Genomic DNA, 16,162 nt, shown 5'->3' on the forward strand with positions numbered 1-16,162 from the left:
CAGATTTGATAGAAAAATTCACCATGCAGCCTCAGCAAAAGCTTCTCTGCATACCATGATTATTCTTGCTTCAAGGGGCTGCATCAGACAAACTCTGCATTTGAGGCCAAAGTAACCAATCATAGGGGAGAGACAGAGAGAGAGGTGTGTAGACAGACAACATGAAAAATTGAAGAATAGCATCCCAAGGAGGTTTCCTAATTATTCTGCAAGAGCATCAAGGAGTTGTGAAGAAGTGGCGCTGCAGAATAAAACTCTGCTTTATACTATGTAGGGCAAATTAATGAAAAGGCGGAAAGTGCAATTTTGGTCATAAAATGTTTTTATCAAAAATCAACAGTAACTACATTTTTGAGCCGAGGGAGCAAATTCTCAGGATTCAGTATTTAACAGAGTCAAAAAAAAGATTAAAATAATAAATGAAAATGTTCCATGGATAGAAGTTCCACCAAACCCAGTTTGCTCAGGTTATGATCTGTAAACCCAGCGTGCAACTTACACATTGTGGAAAAAATATGATTAAAAACTGGAAGCAGGCAACCCCTTGATATACCTATCAATTCATCCAATGAAAAGCGACGAGTTAAGAAACTAACTATAGGTTTTTATTGGCTAAATAACAGAGCCCACCCTCGTGGGTGATCGGATCCAACAAGGAGGAATACCAGCCAGTCGACCACCTTTATACCTGGGCAGGTAGGTGGAGCCATGGGCGGAGTCAGCAGTGGTCAGCCCAGGTATAACAGCGTGACAAGAGGCGACCTCGTATAGTGATACAACAGTGTGAACAGTGATAACGATAGTGAACGACAAAAGTGGTTTACCACATCCCTCAAGAGTGTCTTTGGCCAGACTCATCACCACTACTCCAGAGGCTATATCCACTCAGTGATGGAACAGCATAGCTGGCAGAGAACAGAGTCTCTTGGTCTTGGAGTCAGTAAAGTACACAGCATTATAAATCAGGATTAATAGGCATGAATTTGAGGCAGAGGCTTTATTTCTAGCCCACAATGGAGAATATTTCTTCCTTGAAACCAAATTCTATAGTCACAAATCAGACCATGAAGGATTGGTGTGTGGATTCTCAATGAAATTCTGTGAAAGTCTCAGTGAGACAAGTGTCAGCAGCCCTCTCCTGGGTAGTTATCACATAAAAGCAGACAAGGGCACGCTGGGAAAACGGTCTGGTGAGGATACCTGGAGGAAATATTTTGGCTAAATGTGTATAAATACTTGTGTGGATTAAAAGAAAACACAAATCAAGATACTTGACATTTCGTGCAACTCGAACCATCTCCCTCAGGTAAAACATCTGCAAGAACGTGGGAAACATGAGGAAAAGTTTGCATTATGGAGGTGTTCTATCTACAGTGCATTGTAACTTTAAGTAGACGAGTGGAGAAGAAATGTTAATCACAGGAGATTCAACCAAAATATCTTCCCAAAGGAGTTCAATTCAACAAGCAGGGACTGCAGCTAGCCCGACTGGTCCCTGTGCTGAGGAAGATATACGAGAAATGGAGCTACAACTGTCGAAAATTAAACCACTAGCCAGATAATACAAAGGCAAATGAATACAACACAATCAGTAAATACAAGACCAGTGCATAACATTTTCCTTGCTTTCAAACTGCACATTTCATGTAGCTTCACATTTCCAGGCACACCTGCTGTTCCTCCAACACTGGGCTTTCTCCGGTTCCCTCCACTCCCAATGATCGCCATTCACTGAGCTACAACAACTCAGTCCTGACTGCCACGTTCCCTCCACCTTTGTCACTCCTCTCCATGCCTTCAAAAATCTCAAAACCTCTTGCTCTGTACCTTTCCTTTCCCCTCCAATTGTAAACCTCCACAATTTTCCCACATTTCCCCTCCTGCTCAATGTCTTGTCCTCTTTCAGCTATGTAGCTGTTACGGGGCAAAAAGCCGGGGTGTGGGGCTGAGCACGACTGCGCTTTCAAAGAGCCAGTACAGGCACGACGGGCCGAATGGCCGCCTTCTGCGCTGTACGTTTCTATCAAGCTATGAACTTAAACATAGAAAGATGTCCAAGGCACTTCACAGAGGCACAGAAGGACAAAATGGTTTCTGAACCAAAGGAGGAACTATTAGGTGACAAAAACAGCCAAAAGAGTGAGTTTTACAGAGGACCTTAAAGGAGCAGAGAGAATTCGAAAGACGGAGGGGTTTCATCAGGGAATTCCAGAGCGTGGGACAGTACCAAGGCAGCTAAAGACATGGACAACGACAGGGAGAGGGGGATGGGGAGTTGCTGCACTGGAGCAAAGTACAGAATTAACGCCACCCCCCCCACCCCGGAGAAAGGAGATACTGAAGGAATCTATTGGAGACAAAAAGGGTTACTTTTCAGAGCAGAATAGCCAAATCTAGAAAGGAAAGTGAAGATCAATGCAGATAGTGGAAAAGACAATTGATTATCATTAAATGAAAACATAGAAGCTTACACAATCTCTAAAAACTAGTCTTCTACTTTATCTGTTTGAGACAGTATTCCATTCTGGTTATCCTACAAGCATTAAAAGGTTACATTGTCGAATCTGCAAGAATCCATTTCACAGAGGCAAATTATCGACAGCAGTAGAGCAGATACTAAACACTGTCCCAACCCAGCATCCTGCATGACCCCTCACTCCACTTCACCCCACTTTGAGTAACCTGATGTTGATACAAGAACACTTTTCAAGGGTATGAGGGACCAAGGATAATGGGACTACGTGAATAGCTCGGTTAGCCAGCACATGTGCAATGGAGCGAATGCTTTCCTTCTGTGCTGTGAAGCTCTACAATTCTAGTAACCCACCCAAGTGTGAATCGGTTGATTGGAACGTCTATGTATGCATCTTGACTTTTAGTGGACTGACCAATGAAACTTCTCGTTCAGACAATGGGTTCACAACAAAAATATGAATGTCATCTTTCAGATGCAGGTTATTGCCAGCTTTTTCTTCATTGTTTCAGATTTACAATATTTTTTCTTTTTATCTATGTGTCTGTGTGCCCTGCAAAGCAGCATATATACTGGTATTCTGCATTATACCATGACCCGAGACCACATTCTTCTAAATTTTGAAAATTTGAAAAAATCATCCTATTGCCAACATGTTGCAAGAATACATTGGCTAAGTCCATTTCAGAGCAAGACAAGGTACGATAACATCCATCATGCACACTCGTATCAATAGATAAGCACTTGGGTAATGGATGACTTGGAGATTAACCCGCAGCACTTCAATAACTGGGTTTTCCAGCATGATGTTGTTTCGTTTGACAGGAAAAGCTTACAATGGGATGTCTAGTTTGGCTATCCATTCGATGTCCTCCCGAGATGCCGAGTGGAGAAATGAAGTGCTTCCCACAACAAATCTTAGTGGGCAGGTTGATGTGACGTGTTCCATGGTCTGGGTCTCATGGCCACAGTTGTCCCTCATCTTCCACTCGTGGAGCAGGTGGCCACATCGGTATGGGTTCAGTTGAGCGCTCCACTGTCTTCAAGGGAGGTCGATGCCAGAGCGCTCTGCTGTTGGGTCAGTGATGAGGTGTTGGTTCTTGCTGTTGCATGCGTCCCACGATTCCGTCCATCTGGATAGTGGGTTGATACCAGCATTAACGGGTGGACCACGCACGTTGCACACCAGGACTCAAGGCCAACGCCAATATTACGTTCAAGTAGGGCAAGAGATAGGATGAGAGATGGGAAAGGGAAGAGGAGGAGAAAGAGAAAAGGAGGGATGAGAGATGGGAACACTGTCAAAGGGGTCGAAATCCCTAAAATGACACACAGCTGGGGGTGGGGGTCACAAGCTCAATAAATCATTCAGTTGGTGGAGGACAGCCCCATGGAAGTCTTTTGTGGCAGGGAAATTGTGTTTCAGTGGACTTAGCTCCATATATTTACAGGAGAGAGACTGGCACAAAAGCATCTTCTAAGAGATTGTAGTTATTCTGAAGTTTCATAAGTTTCCATCTGCAATTAGAGTTGTTGGCCAAGACACGATGGGCCGAATGGCTTCCTTCTGTGCTGCATCATTCTTTGATTCTATGACTCAGTTATTTTAATGCAAGAGATGACAATGGAATACAACAACTTGTATTTATACAGCGCCTTTAACGTAAGTAAAATGTCCCAATGCGCTCCACAGGAGTGTTATACAACAAAAAATTGACACCGAGCCACATAAGAAATTGGGGCCGATGACCAAGCTAGGTCAAAGAGGTAGGTTTTAAGGAGCATCTTAAAGGAGGAAAGAGAGAGCGGTGGAGAGGTTTAGGCAGGGAATTCCAGAGCTTAGGGTCTCGGCAGCTGAAGGCACGGCCACCGATAGTTGAGCGATTATCATCAGGGATGCTCAAGAGGGCAGAATTAGAGGAGCGCAGATATCCCGGGGGGTTGTGGGGCTGGAGGAGATTACAGAGATAGGGAGGGGTGAGGCCATGGAGGGATTTGAAAACAAGGATGAGAATTTTTAAAATCAAGGAATAAAGAACAGAAGAATATGGTGGGTGATGCTTACCCTTCATTTCTGGATGCAGACTTTCAATCTACACTGTTACCTTCCACAAATTGAATCAAGTCAATATATTCCTTATCCAATAGGAAAAGCTGCATTTGTTTATGAAGTTTAAAATCTCAAATACTTCAAGACGACAATTTTTGGTCATCAAGGAGAGGGATATTGGCACTGGGGTTTGAAGATGTCCCATTTCAGAGACCCAGCATTACCATCAAGCAGTCCTAGGTCAAGAGGGTCCGATACAGACTAAAGCGCCGTTCATTCAGTCCCCTGTAATAAACCTTGGCCAGAACCTCAGGAGAGCACCCACTACCAGACCACTATGACATTGTGTTCATAACAACCATTCATAGCTAGTATAATTGCCAATTTAGTGCAAATTAGTGAGAAGGATTATGTAGTCGGCCAATATGCAGAAGGAACTCTCTTGAGGTTTCCTAAACTCTTTTCATGTTAGTACGATTTGGATACAGGAAACTCTATTATCCAGCACCAACGGGACCGGCGTGGTGCCGGTTTATCAAAAAGTCCGGATTACAGAGAGGTACAGTTGAAATGGTACGAGAGCTCCGTACACAGCAACAAATCCAGGCTTCCCTGTTGCTGAGCAATATGTGCAGGAACTCCGGCCACAGACCAAGCGTCCCTGTTGCTTAGCAACAAGTGCACGAATCCCAGTTACACGGCCACAGAGCCAGGAACTGCCACTAATATGAAGTAAAACTTACCTGAACCGACTCCTGAATTTTGCCGGTTAACCGAGATTTCCGGTTATTTTGGTGCCGGTTAAAAGACAGTTTCCTGTATTAAGGGAATCAAGGGATATGGGGATAATGCAGGAAAGTGGAGCTGAGGTCGAAGATCAGCCATGATCTCATGGAATGGCGGAGCAGGCTCGAGGGGCAGAATGGCCTGCTCCTGCTCCTATTTCTTATGTTATGATTGCTGCTAGACAGGGAGACTTGCATTTCATCAGTGCGGACTGGATTTTAATGAGGTCCTACAGGTAAAAGCACGGTGCGTCACCCAATGACATCACCTCGCCCCCATACTTCATCTTAAGATCAGAGGAGGACATAATCAAGCTTTGTTGTGACATTGTCCACCCTCCACAGACTAACCTACTGACACCACCTAGGCTCACATGAACTTAGTGGAATGAACTGCTGGCAATGTGACAAGTGGCATCAGTTAACGGAGTGTTACAAGGATAAAACATTAAGACGACATATTTTTCATATATCTGTAAAACGGTACAAATGAAAAATGAATTTAAAATGTAGCATAATTTTTCGCTGCCTAAAATCTTGGCCGACTGCTTCTCTGAAAGGAACAGAATGCCAGAGTATGCTGTCAGCCCAACTGCAGATTCGGTCTTCATTTTATGCTAAATCAGCAAGTCATATAAATGACCTGTGACAGTGTTTACTGAACTGAAAGAACGACTGTGCTACTTAACTAAAAGGCTATCAAGATGATACTGGAACAATGCAATTGCTTAAACTCTTTCAAGTGGAACAATTTTGCGCCCAGCAATTCTGTACAAACATCAAACATATAACTATTAGGCTTTCAAAACAATCAAGGGTATTCCACAGGCACTCAATTGTCCTCCTTATTTCTGATATTTTCAGCAAAGCTAACATTTCATTTCACTGGAAGACATGCTATATTTGTATCCACAGGTGGAGAAACATTTTATATTCCATACCACCCCCCACCATAGTCAATGCTGCAACATTAGGAGTCAGCATCCATAACTGATGTTACTGACAAATCCAATCTAAACAGAACATGAGTTCCAGGAAGGGAGCACTCATTAGGTACAATATAGGTAGCAGCCCATTCTGGTGTATGAAGTTAGATGTACAATGAAGGGTGCAGCAGAAATCTAACATTCACTGTGCATGCACACTCTAGTGAAAATTTACGCTTCAGAACACATGCTCATTTCCATGACATTTTTTGTCGCCCTGAAAGGAATTCTCCACAGTAAAGCTGCAGTTGCCATCCTTGTACATTCTATCTATCATGTTATGCCAAATCAATCTTTTTGATGAGGAAGACGTTGAGATCATTTAAAGACAAATTTATAATGCATTAAAAACTCATCCTACTGCCATAACCTTTCCAAGATTACAATTTAATTTCGTTTAAAGAAACACACTTGCAAGTTCCAATCCCAGTTCAAATCAGAAAGGGCACTTTCATTTGAGAACTCTGGGAATGTGGGTGTAGCCTAGTCAAGCAGTAGAACACAAGTATCCAAACACAGGACACACACAGCTCTAAGCTCTCACAAGCTGACCTTTACAGCCTGTTGTGTCCGGGTATAATAAGACACAGACTGCGGAGAACAGTACGACAGGTGTTTACTCAACGTGGCTCACAGTGGAACTGCCTGTACAGATTACTACTCAGTGCTATATACAGGTGTGGTCACTGCCGGTACTACAGTATACATGAGCTGTAAAAAGTAGTTCCCCCCCTTAAAAGGTATATACATTACAATTCCTCCCCTTTTAGATTAACAGTACCATAACACTCATTTAACAATATCCAACTAATTACAATTAACACTTTTAACATGCAACATTAGCTGAAAATAGTCTATTTATATATTCAGTCTTTGGGGAGGCTTCCTGATCCTTTCTGGATAGCGCCTTTCCCGAGTCTCTTGCTCTTGGTGCGGAGGCGATTCTGGCCCCCTGTCATCGGTTGGTTCATCAGCTTCCGATGCTACTGTTTCTGGGGTAGATGCGACCTGTACGTCGAGTTCATCACCAGGTACGTATGGGCGAGGCATGGGGTTGACTTGTTCCTGTGACTCTAGGATCTGGTCAGCATGGCGTCTCACGATGCTCTCCCCAACGTCCACTGTGTACATTAGTGGGCCCTGCCGTGTGCATATCGTTCCTGGCTGCCATTTTTCTGTTCGGTAGTCGCGGGCTAAGACTGGTTGCCCTACATTGAAGCTCCTTGTTGGCTTCTCATGGGTGTGCTGGAATTGCTTACTCTCAACATCTCTTTGTACATTTGGTCTGAGCAAATCCAGGCGAGATCTTAACCTTCGGTTAAAGAACATCATGGCCGGGGCCTGGTTGGTGACTGCATGTGTCGTATTCCGGTAGGCGAACAGGAAATTGTCCACCTTGTGCTGCAGCGGAATGTTGTCATTGTACATAGCCGTTATTGCCTTCTTAAAGGTTTGTACGAACCTCTCAGCCAATCCATTTGTGGCTGGATGATACGGGGCGGATGTGTAATGCCTTACCCCATTCTTTTTCAAGAACCTCCGGAACTCTTCAGACACAAACTGTGGTCCGTTGTCGGAGCAAATCAGTTCTGGCAAGCCATTCCTGGCAAAAATGGTCCGTAGGACTGCAAGAGTTTTCTCCGTGGTGGTGGTGGACATTTTGATGACCTCAGGCCATTTCGAGTGCGCATCCACGGCTATTAAAAACATTGAGTCCATGAATGGACCAGCAAAATCAATATGCACCCATTGCCATGGAGATGAGGGCCACTCCCATGGGTGTAGAGGGGCCTGTGGTGGTGCATTTTGGACTTTCTGGCATCCTGAGCAGCTCTTGGTCAGATCCTCGATTTGTTTATCGATTCCCGGCCACCACACAAGCCCTGGCTAGGCTTTTCATTTTTACCCCTCCCAGATGACCCTCATGAAGCTCATTGAGCACGCTCTCCCTTAACTTGGGTGGAATTACTACTCGGGATCCACACATCAAGGTCCCCCGGCACACTGACAGCTGTTCTCTCCTTGTCGAGAATGCTGGCAACAGTGAGTCACCATGTGCTGGCCATCCCTTCACCGTCAAATCATATACCCGAGACAGTGTCGGGTCATTTCGGGTTTCCTTTTCGATAAAAGCGTTAGTTACCGGTAGGTATTCAACTGTAGTCGAATGGAATATTTCGACAGGATCCACTGCTGGTGCTTCCTCCGCAGTAGGCAGTGGCAGGCGTGATAGCCCATCAGCATGTCCATGCTGTTTCATGCCCTTATATTCAATCTCAGTGGTGTGCCCCTAGAAAAAGTGACCATCTTTGTAGTCATTGCGCCGGTCTCTGTTGTATCTGTGCAGCGCCCCGTGCTGCTGCTTCATATGATACCGCAATGCTGAAAGCCTTTTCCAGCCTAAGGTCCTTTTCAGATAAAAGCCGTTTCTGGGTTCCTTCACTTTGAAGCCCACACACAAACTTGTCCCTTAAGGTATCTGCCAGTCCCGCTCCAAACTGGCAGTGTCTCGATAGTTTGCGCAGTTCTGTTAAATAATCAGCATTGCTTTCATCCTTATGCTGGTTCCGTTTGTGAAACTTGAATCTTTCTGCTATCAGCAGCGGTGTGGGGTTTAAATCTTCCTGTAGTATCGTTACTATGTCTTCAAAACTCTTTTCCATTGGCTTCGTTGGGGTTACTAGATTTCGTAATAAACCATACGTCTTTGCACCCATTAAATTTAACAATACCGACGCTTTCTCGTCATCTGACATCTCTCTCTCTCTCTCTCTCTCTCTCTCTCTCTCTCTCTCTCTCTCTCGTCGACGCTGCTCGGCCCTTTGCTGTGCCGCTCGGTCGGGCTCTAGCCCGCCGCTGTCCGGGAAGGGTCTGCGCACTACCTGTTGCCAGCCCGTTTCGCTGGACCGCCTCGACTGGAAAGCCAAGCCTGGCTCTCGACAGCCTCCCCGCAATTCTCGAATCTCTGCTGGATGACTGGGCGGTTGCCAGTGGTCGACGCCCGAGTCTCTGGCCTTGACCTCCAATCCACTGATCTCCAGGAACGAATCCCTGGGAGGTGATGCAGAGTTGCAGGTAGGTTCAAACTTGTTTTGTCGCCAATGTTGTGTCTGTGTATAATAAGACACAGACTGCAGGAGAACGGTACAACAGGTGTTCACTCAACGTGGCTCACACGGGAACTGATCTGTACAGATTACTACTCAGTGCTATATACAGGTGTGGTCACTGCCGGTACTGCAGTATACATGAGCTGTAAAAGATAGTTCCCCCCTTAAAAAGGTATATACATTACACAGCCCAGGTAATTTAGTCCTGTACAAGACTATGCTTCTTATTGCCCGTTTAAATTTCATGGGCCTGAAAGTTTGGGACAGGTTGTTCTTACCACTGGTGTCTCACTGGCAGATCAATCCCAAATCAAAACACCAAGGTAGGTTAGTGTATGCAAATTAACAGGAGTGTGGATTTAAGCTTAATGTGCAGTCGCTGCAACTCCATGATTTGCATCTAAGCAGCTCAATGACAAAAAGCTTGTAAACCTCCGCGGCAGAGACTTGCAGATTTTGGGACTGACCTACATGGATTGTCTGGACCAACCTGTATTCTATCAAACTGGGTCATATCCAAATGAAGACTGATTGATCAACAAGCAAAGAACTGCAGATACTGGTAATCTGAAACAAAAACAGACTGCTAGAAGCATTTTGTAGGTCAGGCAAAGTTGACAAAAAAAAGAGTCCACCGCTGAAATGTTAACTAATCTATTCTCTCCACAGCACACATCGATCAGCTAATACCTCAATCTTCCATACTCAAGGGAATACAAGCCAAGTTTATGTAAACTGGCCTCAATTTAACCCTCTCAGCCCCAGTATCATTCTGGTGAATCAGCGCTGCACACCCAAGGCCAATATATCCTTCCTGAGGTGAAGTGGCCAAAAATGAATGCAGTATTCCAGATGGGGGTCTGACGACAAATCTATACAACTGCAGCTTAACTTCCTTCCTTTGTATTCCAGTCCCCTGGAGATAAAGGCCAACATTCCATTAGCCTTTTTTAAACTGGTCTTTGTACCTATCTACTAGCTTTTAATGATGTACTTGGACTCACTGCTTCTCTAGTTCCTAGTTTCTCAACATTTAGATAATACTCCTGATTTATCTTTCTTTGGTCTAAGTGGATGACCATAATTGCCCACATTGAACTCCATCTGCCACAGTTTTGTCCACTCACCTAATCTGTCTAATGTCCCGTCGTAACTTCCTGCTCCCATCCACATTACTTATTGTCCCTCCTAACTTAGTACCACCTGCAAACTTTGATATCCAACTCTATTCCTTCATTCAAGTCATTAATAAATATGGTGTAAAGTTGAGGCTCCAGAACATATCCTGGGGAACAGTGTCTTATCCTGACAATCCAAGTACATACCCGTTATCCCCACTCTGTCTCCCACCTCCCAGCCAATTTCCAACCTTGCAAAACCAAAATGGGTTTTGAATCATGCACTGAGGTATGCATTTTCCAACTGGTTGAACACTGCCATTAACTACGACTAGATGCACTCAATTTTTCACTGGTTTTCTCTCATCATTGATGTTGCTGTCCAATTTCCTGTGGGGAGGCGCACAATATCAGCTGAGATGGCATCTGTCACTCATCAAAGCGTAGGACTGAACCTTCGCCGCCGCCACTCTACAGCAACTGCACCAGTAAGCCAATTCACAACCAAACATACTACTAGAATTTCAAGAAATGTAAAAGTTCACAAGAACTATGGTTAAAAAGGCAAGCAGGTCACTTTAACACTAGTTTTTCATAATATCAAGACGACATGGACTATTTTCTGGCAGGATGCATGTCATATGCTATAAGTAACTCAGTTTCAACTTTCTGAAAGAACAATATTGGTTAGCGTCAAGACACACTCCTAGTTAAACAATGAAATAGCAACTCGGATACTGCACTGCTGGTTTTTAAAATTTATCAGTAACCTCTCTGAGCAAGCTCTGTCCTACACATAATACTTGCTCATTTCAATGACAGGACAAAAAGAGGATATTTAGCATTCTGTCTGCTGTTCAGCAAATTCTACATTAGCTTTAGCTGTGACCAATAGGAGAGAAAGAGACCACAAAATAATGCATTCCAACTAATCATGAGTCACAACGGGAAAAAAAAGGGACTCAAGGACATAAGAACAAAAGAAGTAGGAACAGGAGTAGGCCATATGGCCCCTCGAGCCTGCTCTGCCATTCAGTAAGATCATGGTTGATCTCCAACCTCAACTCAACTGTCCTGGAGTCTGAAAGTCTATCTATCTCAGCCTTGATTATACTGAACGACAGAGCATCCACAGCTCTTGGGATAAACTCTGCTCCAGTATACGGCTGTACATTAAGTCAGTATTTATTCGTAAAATCACAACTTACACTTGTGCAGAAGTCTATTATGTTGAAAAACATAGGACGCAAGCTTGGTATAAAGGCATAAACTGCACAGGATTTTGTGATATTCGTGTTTAAACTCCTGTCAGGCAAGCTGCATGTAATCATTTCTTAACATACTTGAACATAGTGCCATTTCTCACATCTGCAATCTCATATCAGGGTCAAATCTTAGTGAGTCACTGAAACAACATCCTTTTATTGCAAAATAACAGAAAATGCTGGAAAAACTCAGCAGGTCAGGCAACATCCGTGGAGAGAAATTTGAGTTGACGTTTCGGGTTTGACCCTTCTTCAAAACTGGAGAGAAAAGGAACTAGATCGAAGGCAGGGCTGCGATCGGACAAAAGAATAAAAGAACCAAAAGAAGTAAAAGAGATTAGAAGCTAGACGAGATGGTAATAGGCTGGGATTAGGTGTAAAGTGTACTGGCAGGGCAGAAGATAGCTGCCAGGTGTGAGAGAGAAACAAAAGGAAAGGGGGGGGGGGGGGGGGAGGAAAGGAGTGGAAAAATATAAGTAAAAATGAAATAGGGGCCGAGGTTATGATCTGAAATTGTTGAACTCGATATTGAGACCGGAAGGCTGCAGAGTGCCTAATCGGAAGATGAGGTGCTGTTCCTCGAGTTTACGTTGAGCTTCCGTGGAACAGTACAAGAGGCCAAGGACGGTGAGGTCCGAGTGGGAATGGAGCGGTGAATTGAAATGACAGGCGACCGGAAGCTCGGGGCCACCCTTACGGACTGAACGGAGGTGTTCCGCCCATTTTGCATTCTATTGTATTTCACAGCAGCTACAACAGTCTTCACACTCCATTCACTAGAAAAGATTAGGTCTTAGGCACACATTGGCTGCTACATCTGCCTACAGAACAGTGACTACGTTTTAATAAGTAATTTGTTGGCTATGAAGTGCTTTGGGACATCGTGAGGACATGATGGGCACTATATAAATGAAAGTTCTTCCTTTACCATCTGCTCTTTTCAAGTTTTCAAACTTGCTAAGCAGCACAAGTAAATTCCCTACACTGATAAAACCGAAGAATATTAACACGCTGATAGCAAAAGAAAATAAAGGCCTTAATCTTATATGTAGGTACTGAACCGGAAATCCCTGATGGTCAAATCACCCCCATAGCAAGCTGAGAATCTGAATTCAATATATCTGGTAATTTGTGGGCTGGTACCAGATAAAATGACTACGAAAACTGTCAGATTGTCATAAATACCCAACTGTTTCACAATTGTACTTGAGGAAAGGAAACTTGCTACCTGGTTTGGGCTACACACGAGACCAGCCCAACACGACATGATTGACTCAATGCACTCTGAAGCGGCCTAGCAGGTCGCTCAAGTGGAGAAACAAATCACTAAGGGAAGCAAAGAATGAACAATAAATGCAGCCTGTGTCATAGAAACATAGAAGATAGGTGCAGGAGTAGGTCATTCGGCCCCTCGAGCCTGTTCCGCCATTCAATGAGATCATGGCTGATCATCCAAACTCAGTCCCCTGTCCCTGCTTTCTCCCCATATCCCTTGATCACTTTAGCCTTAAGAAATATATCTAACTCCTTCTTGAATATATTTAATGAATTGGCCTCAACTGCCTTCTGTGGTAGAGAATTCCACAGGTTCACCACTCGCTGGGTGAAGAAATTCCTCTTCATCTCAGTCCTAAATGGCTTACCCCTTATCTTAAGACTGTGACCCCTGGTTCTGGACTCCCCCGCCATCAAGAACATCCTTCCTGCATCTAGTCTGTCCAGTCCTGTTAGAATTTTTTAAGTTTCAATGAGATCCCCTCTCATTCTTTTAAACTCCAGTGAGTATAAGCCCAGTTGACCCAATCTCTCCTCATACCTCATTCCTGCCATCCCAGGTATCAGTCTGGTGAATCTTCGCTGCACTCCCTCCATGGCAAGAACATCCTTCCTCAGATAAGGCGGCCTCAGATAAGAAGCGTGGCCTGTGGACAATACTCCTCCACCCCCCCACTGCAATGAGACATCAGATTCTGATGAAGGACCATACCCAAAACATGAACCTGCCATTTTTTCATTCGATAATAAAGACCTACAGCACATTTTCTGCACGTTCTGCTTTTGGTTCCAAATTGCAGTTCTCCCCAACCCCGACTTTTTTCCTGGATTCGGATTGTGGCCTCACCACAGCGGCGTGGCTGTTACTGGGAACCAAGGAGACCACAGTCGCCCACAACATGGGACATCCTGAGAACAAGACAGACATTTCATGTGCCCTACCTTGTAGAACAAAATAAGATATCCTGCAAACTACTTAAGATCAGTACCAGCAGAGAATGGAAGACAGATTCTCCATGTAATATTTCCCTTATTCTAACCTAAATATGTTCTCATTTAACCACTTTCTAAAAGTCCCATTTTCTAAAAGTTGGTATATGTTTTGACAGAGGACATTAGGTACCAAAGTGCTTCACAAAGGGTTAACCAAAAAATGTCTAGCTTCAGGAACGAGTTTGAGCAGACCAAATTTTTGAAATATATTGAATAACCTGTACACAAAAGGATCATCAAGTACAATTTCCCTTCCCTAAATACAAATTAATTCATCATCTCCAATCTGGGCACTGACCCCAAGTTGGCTCTCTCACAGCGTTCTCTCATTATTTGCCTTGCAACAGAAGCTGCACGGTGCTGAATCAGGCTTCTGCCTCTCCCGATTCATTACAATGCCATTGTTTTTCAGTGCCATTCGTTATTTTTCCAGTTATACTACATCTTCCATCGAGAATTTTTTAAAAATATTTGATCATGGGATGTAGGCATCGCTGGCAAGCCCGGCATTTATTGCCCATCCCTAACTGCCCTCTAGAAGGTGGTGGGTGAGTCACCTTCTTGAACCGCTGCAGTCAGTGTGGTGAAGATACTCCCACCACAGTGCTGTTAGGGAGGGAGTTCCAAGATAAACAAAAAAAAACTTCTGCCAACATTCCCCATTACTTCTCTCTCTAAAATACTTAGCACTCCTGATCAACATCAAGAACGACGCCATAGCACACAAGCAGCTTTTCTCATAACTTCAATGGATTATTTGAACAGGATTAAGCACTTGGAACTATCTGGAGAGAAGAGTACTCCACAGAAATAGTAGCAATCCTTGATACCATCTTATAAATAGGTTTATGGGGGGAAAAAAGGCGTCGACACAAGCTAGAATTAGGCAGCTTTTTTTTATTCTCAGATTTTTCAGTTATATTTCCAGGACATTTTTTTAAAATAAAAGTTGCTTGATTTAAATCACACCCTTGGATGATAATTACCAAGATCTCGTTATTGCACAGGCCTAGGCTTTGGAACAACTAAATTCTGAATTAGTGTGTATCTGCTACAAACTAACACTATTTGAGAAGCAGAAACTAAAAAAATAAGTAACAGAAAAAAGGTCCGATTCTATATTGCTTCAGTTAAATTCCAAAGCCAAAAATTACTCACTTAGAATGGCTCAGAATGCCTTTAAAAAAGGTCAATGTTAACAATCTAGTGACAAACATAACACAGTTGAGAAACTACAGCTCTCTTTGGACAAGAAATCTGTCTGCATTCAACTTGCGGCATGCTAATTTTGTTTTTCTTCTTGCCAAGTATCGCCTTCCCTCCAGAGGGCCTCAACTCCTTGCTGGGTTACATGGGCACTGTGGATTCTCCTCGCCCTGTCCGAATGGCTATTATTTATGATAACCCGCCAACACTTACTGTGGAGGCTATTCGACCAGAGGGCAGGAGTGTTGCAGCACCGACAATCCTGTCCTCACCCAACGTACCCATGCATTTTCAGCAAGGGTCACTGGCTAGCAATCAGCAGCATGAATCTTGGCTGTTAGTTCCCTTCCCTAACACAGGGATCCCGAAGCAAACTGCAATACGCCTACGACCACTCAGCTGAGATCAGCTAACAGAACAGACTGGGGATCAAATCTTGGACCATCGTGGTGTGTATTGTTTCAGGTTAGCATAGATTCCTGCACTCTCACCTCTAGGTCAGAAGATTACAAGTTTGAGCCCATCAGGTTGTGCGCACTTAACCTAGATTATCATTCCAATATCGTCCCGAGTATGCTGGTTGCCAAAAGAAGTCAATTAGATGAAACCAGTCTTGTCTCTCCATTCCTGTGGCTCAACTAAACATTAACAATGATACTGCTCAAAGAGAAGGCCCATATCCTGGCCAAAATTTCTCCCTCAAACGACGACTACTTACGCCTTTAACGTCGTATAACATCCCAAGGTGCGTCACATGACCATAATCAGATAAAAATTGACAAAGCCGAAGATGCTGTTAGGGCAGGTGACCAAAAGCTTGGATAAAAAGTAGGCTTTAAGGAGTGTCTTAAAGGAGGAATGGTGGAGAGGAAGAGGTGTTTAGGGAGGGAAATCCAGAGTT

The 16,162-nt window shown here is 43.9% G+C and overlaps 1 protein-coding gene across 2 annotated transcripts in view; it reads right to left on the reverse strand.

The window, feature by feature from the left end:
* zfyve28 (zinc finger, FYVE domain containing 28) overlaps positions 1-16,162 on the reverse strand; it is a 243,262-nt gene that overhangs the window by 132,165 nt on the left and 94,935 nt on the right. The window lies entirely within an intron of this gene.

The sequence above is a fragment of the Somniosus microcephalus genome, chromosome 1 (assembly GCF_052327205.1).
Source record: "Somniosus microcephalus isolate GS21.2 chromosome 1, FLI_Smic_1.0, whole genome shotgun sequence".
In the NCBI taxonomy this organism is placed as follows: Eukaryota; Metazoa; Chordata; class Chondrichthyes; order Squaliformes; family Somniosidae; genus Somniosus; species Somniosus microcephalus.